Source organism: Silurus aristotelis, assembly GCF_946808225.1.
Source record: "Silurus aristotelis genome assembly, chromosome: 20".
In the NCBI taxonomy this organism is placed as follows: domain Eukaryota; kingdom Metazoa; phylum Chordata; class Actinopteri; order Siluriformes; family Siluridae; genus Silurus; species Silurus aristotelis.
In genome coordinates, this window is record NC_139593.1 from 18,876,639 (window position 1) to 18,888,806 (window position 12,168).

Here is a 12,168-nt window from a genome sequence, read left to right on the forward strand (position 1 = left end):
TTGTTTTCCATAAACATCCATCTGTATTTCCTTTAGGCAAATCGTCGTCACCTCAGCTGGCCGCTTTAGCACATCTGCTAATCCCTTGTAGTCAAACTAGCCACAAATATCTGTCTCACTTCCAGGATCTGGCCGGAGTACTTGTTGATAGGCTTTCAGTGCGCTACAGTGTACAGAGATTGCACAAATAAATAGTTTCTTTGTGGTCGCAAGCTTGGGCAGTAGCTTGAAGTAAAATCATCCTTCTTGTGGTAATGGCCGGTGATTACTTTTTGTGGTGATTCAACTGACTGAATATTTTTTTTCCCTAGTGAGTGATCTTGAGGTGACAACATGAGGAAAAATTGATTTAAAAGAAACCCCAATGTCATCAGTGTGGCATAGTATGGTTATTACCTTCTATAAGACAATATTTTCACGAAACCGGCCTTGAAGGTGTGGCGGATAAATACAACAAAATTGTAACGATCAGCATAAAAACTGGTACGTTCCAAATATAATAATAAACATGAATCCATGTGTTGTTTTTTGTTTATTTTGCTAACTTGAGGGTTTGAATTTAACGGTAATATATTATGTGTTAGCGGCCGGACCCCCTTTAAGAAGGTAGCGGATGGCGGTAAGTCTGACTGAGGCATCTTGATTGGCATCAAGATTGAGTCATAGACAGATGTGGTGAAGAGAATCTGGTAATTTTCCACAATAAAACACTGTTCAGAATCAGAAAATGAATAAAATGGAAATAATGTAAGTTATGTATTCTTTCTGTGCAGCCCGGTACCAATTGACCCACGGATCGGTGCCGGTCTGCGGCCTGGGGGTTGGTGACCACTGCTGTAGGGCATCAGGATTGAGAGCTGGGGGGGCAACACAGGTTTTATGGGTTTCTCAGGAGTAGCATTTGTAGCTCGATTGAGAGTGAAAGCAAAAGAGAATGAGAGGTTATTAGATAATGATTGATCAGTCAATTAAAATCGCATAACAACAAATTGAGAAGGTGACTTTTGTCTAGAATCTTCCACCGAATGTTACCTCAGAATATCGCTGTAGGCAAGAAGAATGTATTGAACGGTACTTCCAGATAAGGACAATTTGTTCGACCAATTGTTGGTACCCATGAAAACCAAATATAAATAACTGCATTTCAAGCTAGTTTTTATTTTTTATTTAACATATTGATAAGCCACAATGCTTGTCCTCTGAACAGAAAAGACTGGAAAGGTTTGGCAAAACTCAAAATGTAAGCATTCAAAGTAAAGAATATGTTATAGTTACTGTAAAACCTTTGTTTAAGGGTTGCTTTGCTGTTTCTGGTATGGGGAGCCTTGAATCTGTCTAGTACTTATGACATAAGACTACCAAGCCATTCTGGGGGAAAATGGCCACAGTCGCCACCGGCTCGCTCATCAGGGACAAACTTACTCATAAACAACATATTCATTTTTAATCACCGCATTATCTGTGTAAAGCTGCTTTGAGACAATGTTCATTGTTAAAAGCGCTATACAAATAAAAATGAATTGAATTGAATTGAAAATGGTACTGCCTAACCGGGTGCTCCTCCAGCAGGATAATGCCCAAATACATTGATGAACGGCATTTACTTTAGACAATTTCAAGTTATTTCAGAGAACTTTGTGGGTTCTTCTTATTTTTCCACAGAGAGGTACCAACAAATTTGACCAGTTGCTCTCTTCTGGCTGAATTACGGTTGTGGCATGGTCATGTGTCACTAGCTTTATCACTTTCCTCTTAGATGCCCACAAGGACTGGGCTAAGTTTGCTGCTGTGGTCAAACCAGTATTCCTTCATGGAAACTGGAGAGTTGATCCACATGCCTTGACAAGTGGCTGTCAGTGAGTCTACGAGGAAGTACACATCAGCTCTTGGTAAAGCTCTGGTGTAACCAGACACCATCCATCAAAAAACGATTCTGTGCAGGGCACATTTTCACAATCCAACATGGCATTACTTCGGTGGGAAAATTGTGACATTATAAAAGTTATCATTTTAGTGTACTTTGTTTATAAAGGTAGTTTTTGAGCTATCAAATGGTATATAAAACATACCCTACCTATGGAAAGCCATGGACCTTGGTATTTTGAAAGAAAAAGGCTTTCATGAGGGAACAAATGCTAATAACATGTGAATAGAGAGCTGAGGCGACATAGGGCTGATGCTAAGTTCAATAGCTACACAAAGTTAAACAAATTTCAACTTCCTGTTTTGTTTATTTTTATGTTTAAATTGCAAACACATTGCTTTATTGTAGGATTCATTTGTTTCTGGTGAACCTTTTGCTAATTTATACACTGACCTAATATCGAGCTTAGCATTGAATTGTAAATACGCTCTACTTCTACAACTGTTGTTCTTACCTCGATATTAGCTTATTTTGCTTTGAACTCATCACACTGATCTACCCCTTAAACCCCCACAACCTGACCCAGTCCCCCACTTCCTACCAAGTGTACATCTTTTGTTTATACTTTCTCTAAAATTAAGTAAAAACTGCAAACTTCACAAATTTGGTCATGTTCCATTATAAATGTGACTCGTTGTTTACTGCAGAGGAAGCCTCCTTCTTGAAAGGAGATGCTTCATATAACCAAACGCTGTAGCAAACTGCTGATACACCAGTGTTGGTTCTGCTTAAAAGTGATTATTGAACACCGCACACACACACCTTATCTCATTCTGTAATCAGAGACTGGGCTTGTTTGTGCCTTTCATATGCGATAACAGTGAAAGCTTTGGAAAAAAAAAAAGGAAGAAGAACAAATTGTCACGCAAAACTCATGCCTACTGCAAACAAATGCGCTGGAATGCGAGTGAACACGTTTTGGCCTTCCGAATGGCCTGGATATAATGGCAGGCTTTCATTTAATGGAAATTCATCTGCTAGTAATAATGAAATGAGTAAACAGTACTGCATCATTAAAAATGTGCTGAAGAAAAAAAAAAAGAATATATTCATTAATAAATATAATATAATAGACAATAAATATAGCGCTCTCTGTGCAGCACGCCCTCTTACGTGTAAAAACAAACAGCATGTCTCGTCAGTGATTTGCCTCTAGAGGCCGCTCTCATAATGACATTGGACTCGGTGTGGATTTTTGCCAAAAGTTCCAGCAATCAACTATAACAACCTTAATTAATACTAAAGTAAATTTTACTTTGAAAACCAACCTTTATTATCAAATATAGCTATGGTATGAGATAAACATATATATAAAATGAAAATTTCAAAATATGTCTCTGGCATTGTTCAGGAGGCCAAATGTTCACACACGTATTATTGTGAATTGTTGTATTTTTTTCAGCCTATAGACTTGAAGTATTTCATAATTTTTACATCCCAAGTCAGTGATATGTCAGCAGCTGAAATTCTGTTCCGATGAACACCGTTTCCTTGCACTCTTAGACAGGAATGAAATGTCCACAGTGTACCTCTTGATGGATCGTCGAAGACGGGTTCGGTGTGTGAAATTTACTCTTTGACTAGCATCAAATGTAATCACACCTGAATACACACTCTAAGATGTCTATCTTGAAAATTACTGACGAGTGTCTCAGCAACTCCACGATCTTTAAAGTGACATGTTGCCAAGGACCTTGGAATAGGTCCTGATTTTACCTTGGGTGAAGGTGAAAAAAAAGACTGAGGTGATTAGAAGTCTGAGATCATACACGTAGCATAGCACTCAGGTGACATTGTTCTGAGGTGACGGCGAGGAAAAGTGACATTTGACTGAGCTGATATGGGATAGAGGTGATGGAAGTGACAGAGGGGGGCCCTTGGAATATAGGGCCGAAGTGACATTAGTCTGAGGTGATTTAGGGCCAGTATGAAATAAAGCTGAGCTGATATAAGAAATAATAGGATTAGATGATGAACGGGTGGGGAGACATAAGAGCTAATTATATAGGGTTTAGGTTATAAAGGTTTGAGGTGGTACAGGGCAGAGGTACCATAGGGCTGAGGTGATTGGGTGCTATATGGCTGAGGTGGCAGCACTTATATGGGATCTAGGTAAGATAGGACACTTTAGAGAATCTAAGACTCTGGCAAAATGGGGCCAATGGAATACAAAGTTTGAGAATATGGAGCCCTAGAAACATAGTTCCTAAATACAAAAAGTTTTAAAACCACATGGTTCTGCAAAGATTGGAGCCTGGTTATACTGGGAAAATAGTGCTTGCTTAGGGAATATTGTACTCTAGGTATATAGAGGTGTTGCAAAATTGCAACATTTTGATCTTCAAATGCTTTCCAGTTTTCACTCTGTTCCTCTTTCCCCAGCATAGCCTCAGTTTCCTGTATGTAGATGCCAGGAGCATAACCCAGTATGGTGCTAACTGGTGCTATTCTGACCACCCCCCAAAAATGTCGAAACCATTCGGCAACTTGTGCATGATGATTGTCGGAGAACCCTAAGCCCAATTTCAGGTTTTGAATAAGTTCCTTTACTTTTTGTTTTGCTGTACTTTTTTTTTTTTACTTTACTTTTATACTGTAACAACTTTTAGTTTTCTGGGGAGATTTTCTGCTCAAGTGTCATCTAAGGAGTTCATACCATTTGGTGCTCAAAAATCAGAACTTCCCCAAGTTTTTCCAGTCATACCTTGTCCATGCCTTCATGAACCTTCATGTTTGCATTGGGTTATATTTATGGTTAAACAGCATACAAAGACATCCTATATACTAATTGTGGGTTTTACTTTTGGGGAATATGTATTAACCTATGGTGGTCATGTGACCACAGACATATGGATTTGTAGTGTACCATGTTTTTGTTTCCTGAGATGCTTTTCTACTTAACGCCATTTTAAATGGTGGCTATTTAAGTTCCTGTAGTCTTCCTGTCATCTGCAAGTGGTCTGGCCATTCTTTCCAGGAAATCTCAGCCTATTAAAACGGCTTACTGTTCTTCTTTTTTCACACCATCATGACTATTGTGCATGAAGATCCCAGGAGATCGGCAGTTTCTGAACACGAAACCGGCCCGTCTGGCAACCATGCAATGCTCAAAGTCACTGAAAGCACATTTGAAGCTCTTGACCTGGATCTGCATGATGTTATAAGTTACATGCTATCGTATTAGCTGGTTGGATATTTGCAGGCATACAAGTGTTTGTAATAAACCGGACAGCAAGTGTAAGCCTTTAATATTGCATTGTGCTGCAAAAAAAACACTTACACTGGTATATATTGTAAAACATTGCAGAAGTAAAAAAAACATGTTCACACACAAACACAAGTGGTGGCTGTGGAAAAGAGGGAAAAAAAAAACGTATCACCTTTATTAAAAACGCTGGAGGATGCGAGAGCCGCGGCATATGTGTGTTATATTTCATTTTCTGATATCCATCTCCAGTCGAGCTTCTTATTCGCTTTATTCCGCCTGTGTAATTTATCACGCTGGCAGATAAGGAAGGAAGCACTTATTATTGGTTTCGTGCCATGCAGTCGATCCGGTGTGGACGACGACTGGCTAACGCGAGGGGGCTCCCGAGCTCGGTGCGGGTCTTAAACGTCGCCTTCGCCAGACCGCCGGCTGTCCCTGCGGCATTTGTTCCGCCAAGCACAAACTCTGAGGTGTACACCTGCAGATACAGCGGCGTATTACTCCTTTAGAGCAAAGAATTACGCCTCATGGAATCCAACTAGACGTAGCGTATTTATTTTGAACCACTGCTGCTAATTGACATAACTTATGCATGGTAGCATAGTAGGACGTGAAAGCTAATTATGGGAAATTTGTGTGCCATAGCTTTAACATCGCTATTACATAATAGCTAACTTCACAACGTAGTCCCTAATTGCATGACCTAACGATATATGATGAACCAACTACTTAGCAAATGAAGAGGCAAATTATCTCCGATACTGATCATGGCACACACTGGTGATTATGCAACCTAATCTCTAATTCGGCACATAACGGCTTATTATGTACGGCCTACTGTAAGATTTGTCGCACATCCGCTAACTTGGACGTGTAAAGAACGCTGTTTGGTGAATCTGAAGGTCAGAAAGTGTTTTTTTTTTGGGGGGGTATTTTTTATTGCGGCTTGTCAGATGGGTGCTGATGATAATCACATGATGCGTTCTGGGTTTAACACACAACACTTTGTGTGGTGTAATATTAAAACCTTGAGGCTAACACACACACACACACACACACACACACACACACACACACACACAAAAGCAGAGATCATTTGATAGCAGGTCGTCGGCTTTTGTAAAGCAGCCGATGTTTTCTTATTTTATTATTCCGCTCCGTGTGCGTTTGAAAAGCTCAGAAACGTCCTGTTTGTTGTTTAATTGTTGGGTTTTAATTAAAAATGAATAAGCTGTTTGCCGATTGGTCAGGTGCTGGCTCCGATTACAGGGAATGGCTTTGTGTCACAGACAAAAGACATTTTCCAGAGGGACGGAAAAATGGACACACACGCAAGCCGACATAGTTCTATGGGGCTTAAGGAGCTCTTTAAGAGTCTCCGGTTTCACAGAAATAGTACACAAAGGTGGGAATTCCAGGCATGTTTTCAATGTTTCAAAACCTGTCTTATCCTATTCTCCCACTCGCCCTTGACTGAGACCCTTTACAAAAACATTGTAAGCTTATTTCCTCAAGGGGAAACCATTAAGGCATTGACATAAACGCAAATTGGGTAACGTATTGTCTAATTGTGATTGCGTTAAAGTGGATACTGTCAGAAAGTACTGAAGAGATGAGGAAAAACAAATATAAATAAATAAAAACCAAACCTAAAAAAATGAAAGGTACTACATAACTTCTAAAGCAATCCAATCTATTTGGCTAAACTCTATACAGTCATTCATTCATTAATTCATTCATTTTCTCCCGCTTATCCGTAATTCGGGTCGCGGGGGCAGCATTCTAAGAAGGCCCCCGCCTTCGACTGCTGCCCAATCCTCACAGCACTGTCCCTTACGGTCCCTCCTGCAGGTGGTGAGCCCATGGGAAAACTCTATACAGTTTGCTAGCAAAACACAACTAGCATGAGTCATTTCATTTCATCACAAGAAAAGTTTGGTGTTAGCTGACGATAGCATTGGCTTGTACATGTGCTGCTAAGTGATCAAGCTAGCTAAATTACCTTGTCAGTTTTGTCTGCAGACAATAGACAGCTATGTTAGTGTAGCTTGCTAGATTCTGATATTTAAACCAGCTAAATTGTACTTATAAAGCATTGACTTAACTGCTAGCTTTTTTAAAAACTGAATACTCAGCAATTTTGTGGCCTTATTGTAATAATTTGTGACTAAGTATGACAGTTCTCTTGAGGTGTTTTAACATATGAATAATTATATTAGTGTCAGAGGTGGACAGTAACAAAGCAAATTCGTCACTACTTAAGTAGCTTTTTCACGTATCTGTGTTTTACTGAAGTATCTTCATTTGGGGAGACTTTTACTTCAACTTCACTACATTTCAAAGTTAAATACCTTTTCCTCAGGGTCGAGTGCTCGCTCTGTTTTGAACTTGTTTTAATTGGCGCTTGGTGTATCTACTTATCACCTACATGCAGTTCAGCGTCGGTTCAACAACAAGCAGAACATTCAGAGAGGAATAAATGATGGAAGAAACTCCTGAATCGAACTCACCATGACAGCCGTGGTCTAATTTACACGATTTTTTGTAAGTTATAACACGGATTTGGGCTCATGATAATTTGAATAGATATCAGTGTTTGACTCCTCAATATCATTCAATTAATAGATCAGTGTGCTGAGTGCCACATTGTGACAGAAATGACAATAGGAACGTTATAGCGATCATACATCATAATACCTTGGATACTTAAGTATACTTTTGTACTTTTTTTTATGCAATTAAAAATTTAAAGGGAGCACTTTTTCTGGAGCAATATTTTACTTACAGTATCTCTACTTTAACTCAACGACATAGTATGTGTACTTTATCCACCACTGATTATTGTGTTATTATAATTCAGCATGGCAGACAGAATTGAAGATCGATCTCTGGAACATCTGTTAAAACACCATGGGAGCAAACAGGAAACAGGGTCAACAAATTAAGTATTGGAGTTTTAGTTTAATTACTTAAAGAGAGTCCTTGCTATATATATACCGGAAGACATTACCATTCAACTTTGCCACTTTCAAGCAGTACAAAGTGTAAAAGAATATCTCTGGCCTCAAACTCATAGCTTAAAATCTGTAATCCATTAAAGTTTTGAGGAGGTCCACTCAAGGGGTACCTCCACTTGATTGGAATCTTTTACCTACGAACAATGGCAAATTCTTCATGTTTGGCCCAGTACTGGATGGCAAGAGATTCCAAAAGTCCTGAAGAGTGCTGGTTAGTAAATAAACGGGTGGTCCTTTTTAGTACTCCCTAAACATGTGGCATTAGGGTATGAGGTGTTGTCAAAGTTTTGAGACTGGCCCTTTTAACAAGCAAGTACATTATTTATCTACACACACTATCAGCTTTAAAAAAATTGCTCCAAGTTTTCCTGCCACTTCTGGAATGTTTCCTAGAAGTCTTTTATTTTTATTTTGTTTAAAAGTGTCGAGCACTTTCTGCCATTCATGCTGGATCTCTGCAATCGTGTCTAAAGGCGTCTTTTTTGTTGGATGTTTATCTTCGGGAAGAGGGTGAAATCTGCAGGAGCCAAATCTGTTGGGTGCAAAAGTATTATCATGAGTATTGTTTTCCGACAATCATTATGCACAAGTTGCTTAATGGTTTAAACATGCTCCTGAGGCTCCAGTGACCACTGTTCCTGCCCCTCTCCCCTTCGTGGATCTTCACACTTCTGTGCAGCTTGGGACGGTCTCTCATCAACACCTTGGGTGGTTCCATGTAATTCCGGAGTAGAACGGGTGCTTTGAGAATGGATTGGACTGTAGTTAATGTCAACAGTAAGCTACACTGACTCGGCAGTTTGCTTCTGATCATCATCACTGCACCCCGCAACATTGTATATCTGCTTTAAATGGACATTTGGTGCAACCCGGATGAGGATGGGTACCCTCTTGAGTCTGGTTCCTCTCAAGGTTTCTTACTTATGCCATCTCAGGGATTTTTCCTTGCCACAGTTGCTCATCATTAAACGTAACATATTTACGTATTAAACGTGACATATTTACGTTTAATCACCACATTATCTGTGTAAAGCTGCTTTAAGACAATGTTCATTGTTAAAAGCGCTATACAAATAAAAATGAATTGAATTGAATTGGTTTAGACAATGAGCTCATTGAAGGTTTTCCTGATCTCTTGTCACCTTCTAGTAATGTTGTTTATTTCTCTCTGGCAGATTTGTCCATTTTCATGTTAGCTCTTTGTTCTCACTCTCTGTACATGATGAAATCGCAGTCAGGAAAGCACCAGTTAGCACCATTAGTCTCGAATGTCATACCAGGGGTCAAGAAGAGCCAGGGGTCAGGTCGGAAAATATGGCATGGTGGCTGAAATTATTTGTCATTTCTGTGATGATATATCTCTCAAAAAAGATTTTTTCCACCATTCTCCCTGTTTGGGAAACTCTAAGGCCAGGATATTGAGTCACCAGCAACATGCTGAATCAGTTGTTCGAGGTCACAGTCGACATAAAAATCCCAAAAAGCTATTAATGGGCATGGTGACCTCAGTTGGAAACATCATTGTAACCGGGTGGCTCTCATTTTTTTTTGGGTAAAAGCCTTTTAGAAGTAAGAAGTCTTTTGAGTTGACAGCTACATTCCTTTCAAAAATGTCCCAGATCTTTACAAATCCCTCTTCAAGTCACTCTATGGGTTTTCTTTTGATTTAGATCTGGACTCTGAGTGATCCATTCCCAAAATAGTTCATATTTTTCTTCTGAAGACATTCCACTTGGATTTGGATCATTATCAGGCTAGAAGGTATCTTTATGCTTGCAAGAATTGCTTGGTATTTCTAACTACACATGATTTCCTTCATCATGAATAGAAGCAAACAAGCCCTATTCAGTTGACAGCTTCCACCACCATGCTTCACCATGGGCATTGTGTTCTTTAGATGATAAGCCTTGTTTTTGTTTTTCCAACAAACATATCGCATGTCCAACATGTACCTTGATCTCCACAGACTATGTGCTTGGATGTTTGTCCTGTTATTGTTGTTATTGTGAGATACAGGTGTTTGTGTAGCCACTCTATCGCTGCCATATTAAGACCACAAGAGACTAACACATGCATGGAGTGAGCAGGTACTTTACAGGTATTCTAGCAGCTCTGATTGATGTCGTGATTTGAACGGATGCCAGCGCAAGAAAAACAAAGTGCAGCTGCCAAACCTGTCAGGTGGCATTGTGCCCTAAATGCTTTAAAGGTTTTTCCACTTATCTCGATTAGTCGTTTTATAACTTTTTTATTTATTTTTTTTGGATATACCTTTATATGCAAAAATGATCTGTTTATTTTTCGATTGGTACAGGTTTGGAACACCAAATGTTTTTTTTTTTTTTTTTTTTTTTTAACATGGATGTTCCTTTTGGTTCTACGCAACAAACTATGTGGAAGGCAAAAACACACAGGTATAAGGCAATGAATGACTGCATGAACATTCTGTGGACAGATGAGACATTGTTGGCTCTTCCAGAAGGACTAATTAAACCTCTGTTGGTGTGACGCGATCTGCTAACATCTTCTCTGTCCTACATAAGTTCTTCTTTTCGAGGCAAAAATAAAAATTTGGACTCATCTGGCCACCTACTTAGGCAGCCTACATCCATATTGGATCAAGGGAATAGAATGAGATCGTTAGTGGATACACAGTATATGTACAATAAGTTTATATAATAAGACCATACTGCCCCCTGCTGGTACACGCGTGGTAAGGCAGGGCAACAAAGTGTACACTCTACTCAAGTATACAGTAAAGCCTGACGACAGCAAATAAAGAAAGAAAGAAAGAAAGAAAGAAAGAAAGAAAGAAAGAAAGAAAGAAAGAAAGAAAGAGAGAAAGAGAGAAAGAAAGAAAGAAAGAAAGAAAGAAAGAAAGAAAGAAAGGATAAATGTGTGATAATTCTAAAAACAAAAACAAAAATTTGTTGGACAAAAACTAATTTTGTAAATAAATAATAAATGAATAAAGTTAAAATGAATAAATAAAACTTAAGAAATGAAAATGAGTCTATAGAAATATGCATTATTTAATTAACTATTCAAGAAATAATATCAGAAAATTATAATTGTACTAAAAATTTAAGAGAAAATAGAAGGTGGAAATATGATTTTCCTTTACAAAAACATGTGATGAATTAAATACATTTAATAATTTCAAGTTTATTTAAACATATAAAATTAAATAAAAAAAAAATAACAAACAATAACCGTTGTTGAATAGTGTAAATAAAGAAAATATATGCTAAAGAAAAAATACATTAATAAAGTTAAGAAATGAAAAATAAATAAAAAAATTCAGTCATTAAAAATAATTATTTGATAAAAATATCCTAAATATTATTATAATGTACTATATGTAAATGTAAATACCAGGTCTGAATATGAGTTTTAGTGTTCACAGAATAATAATTAAATTAATAAATGTTAAATATATATAAATGATGCATAAAATATAAATTATAGACGATTACGTGAACTTGGAACAAATACTGTTTTTTTTATTTTTTATTATCATTTACAGCATTGTTTACATTTTCTCTGATTCCATCAGCTGCTGTAATTAAAGCTGACGAGGAGGAGTAATGTCCTGAGAAAACACACACACACACACACACACACACACACACACACACACACACACACACACACACTGATGATGTGTCTGAGTAAACACAGAGTTTAATGAGTCGGAGCGAAACCTGGCACCCGTTTTAAATATTTGTCGTTTGCAGACTGACATCCTGGGAAATTACACACACACACACACACACACACACACACACACACACACACACACACACACACACACACACACACACACACACACACAATTGTGTTTACAGCTTCTTAATAAACAAATTGGCTCAAGTATGATATAAAACTAATGTACATCTAAAACTGATTTGTGTGTATAAGAGAATACTGAGTATTAAGTTACTAGTGGGTGTGGCAATGATGTAACTGATGAGCAGAATTAAGTAAATTAATATAATTAATTAGTTATAATTTATATA

At 38.0% G+C, this 12,168-nt stretch overlaps 1 protein-coding gene across 1 annotated transcript in view; it reads left to right on the forward strand.

Moving 5' to 3' along the window:
* The window catches only part of slitrk5 (SLIT and NTRK like family member 5), a 293,958-nt gene that overhangs the window by 140,098 nt on the left and 141,692 nt on the right, over positions 1 to 12,168 (forward strand). The window lies entirely within an intron of this gene.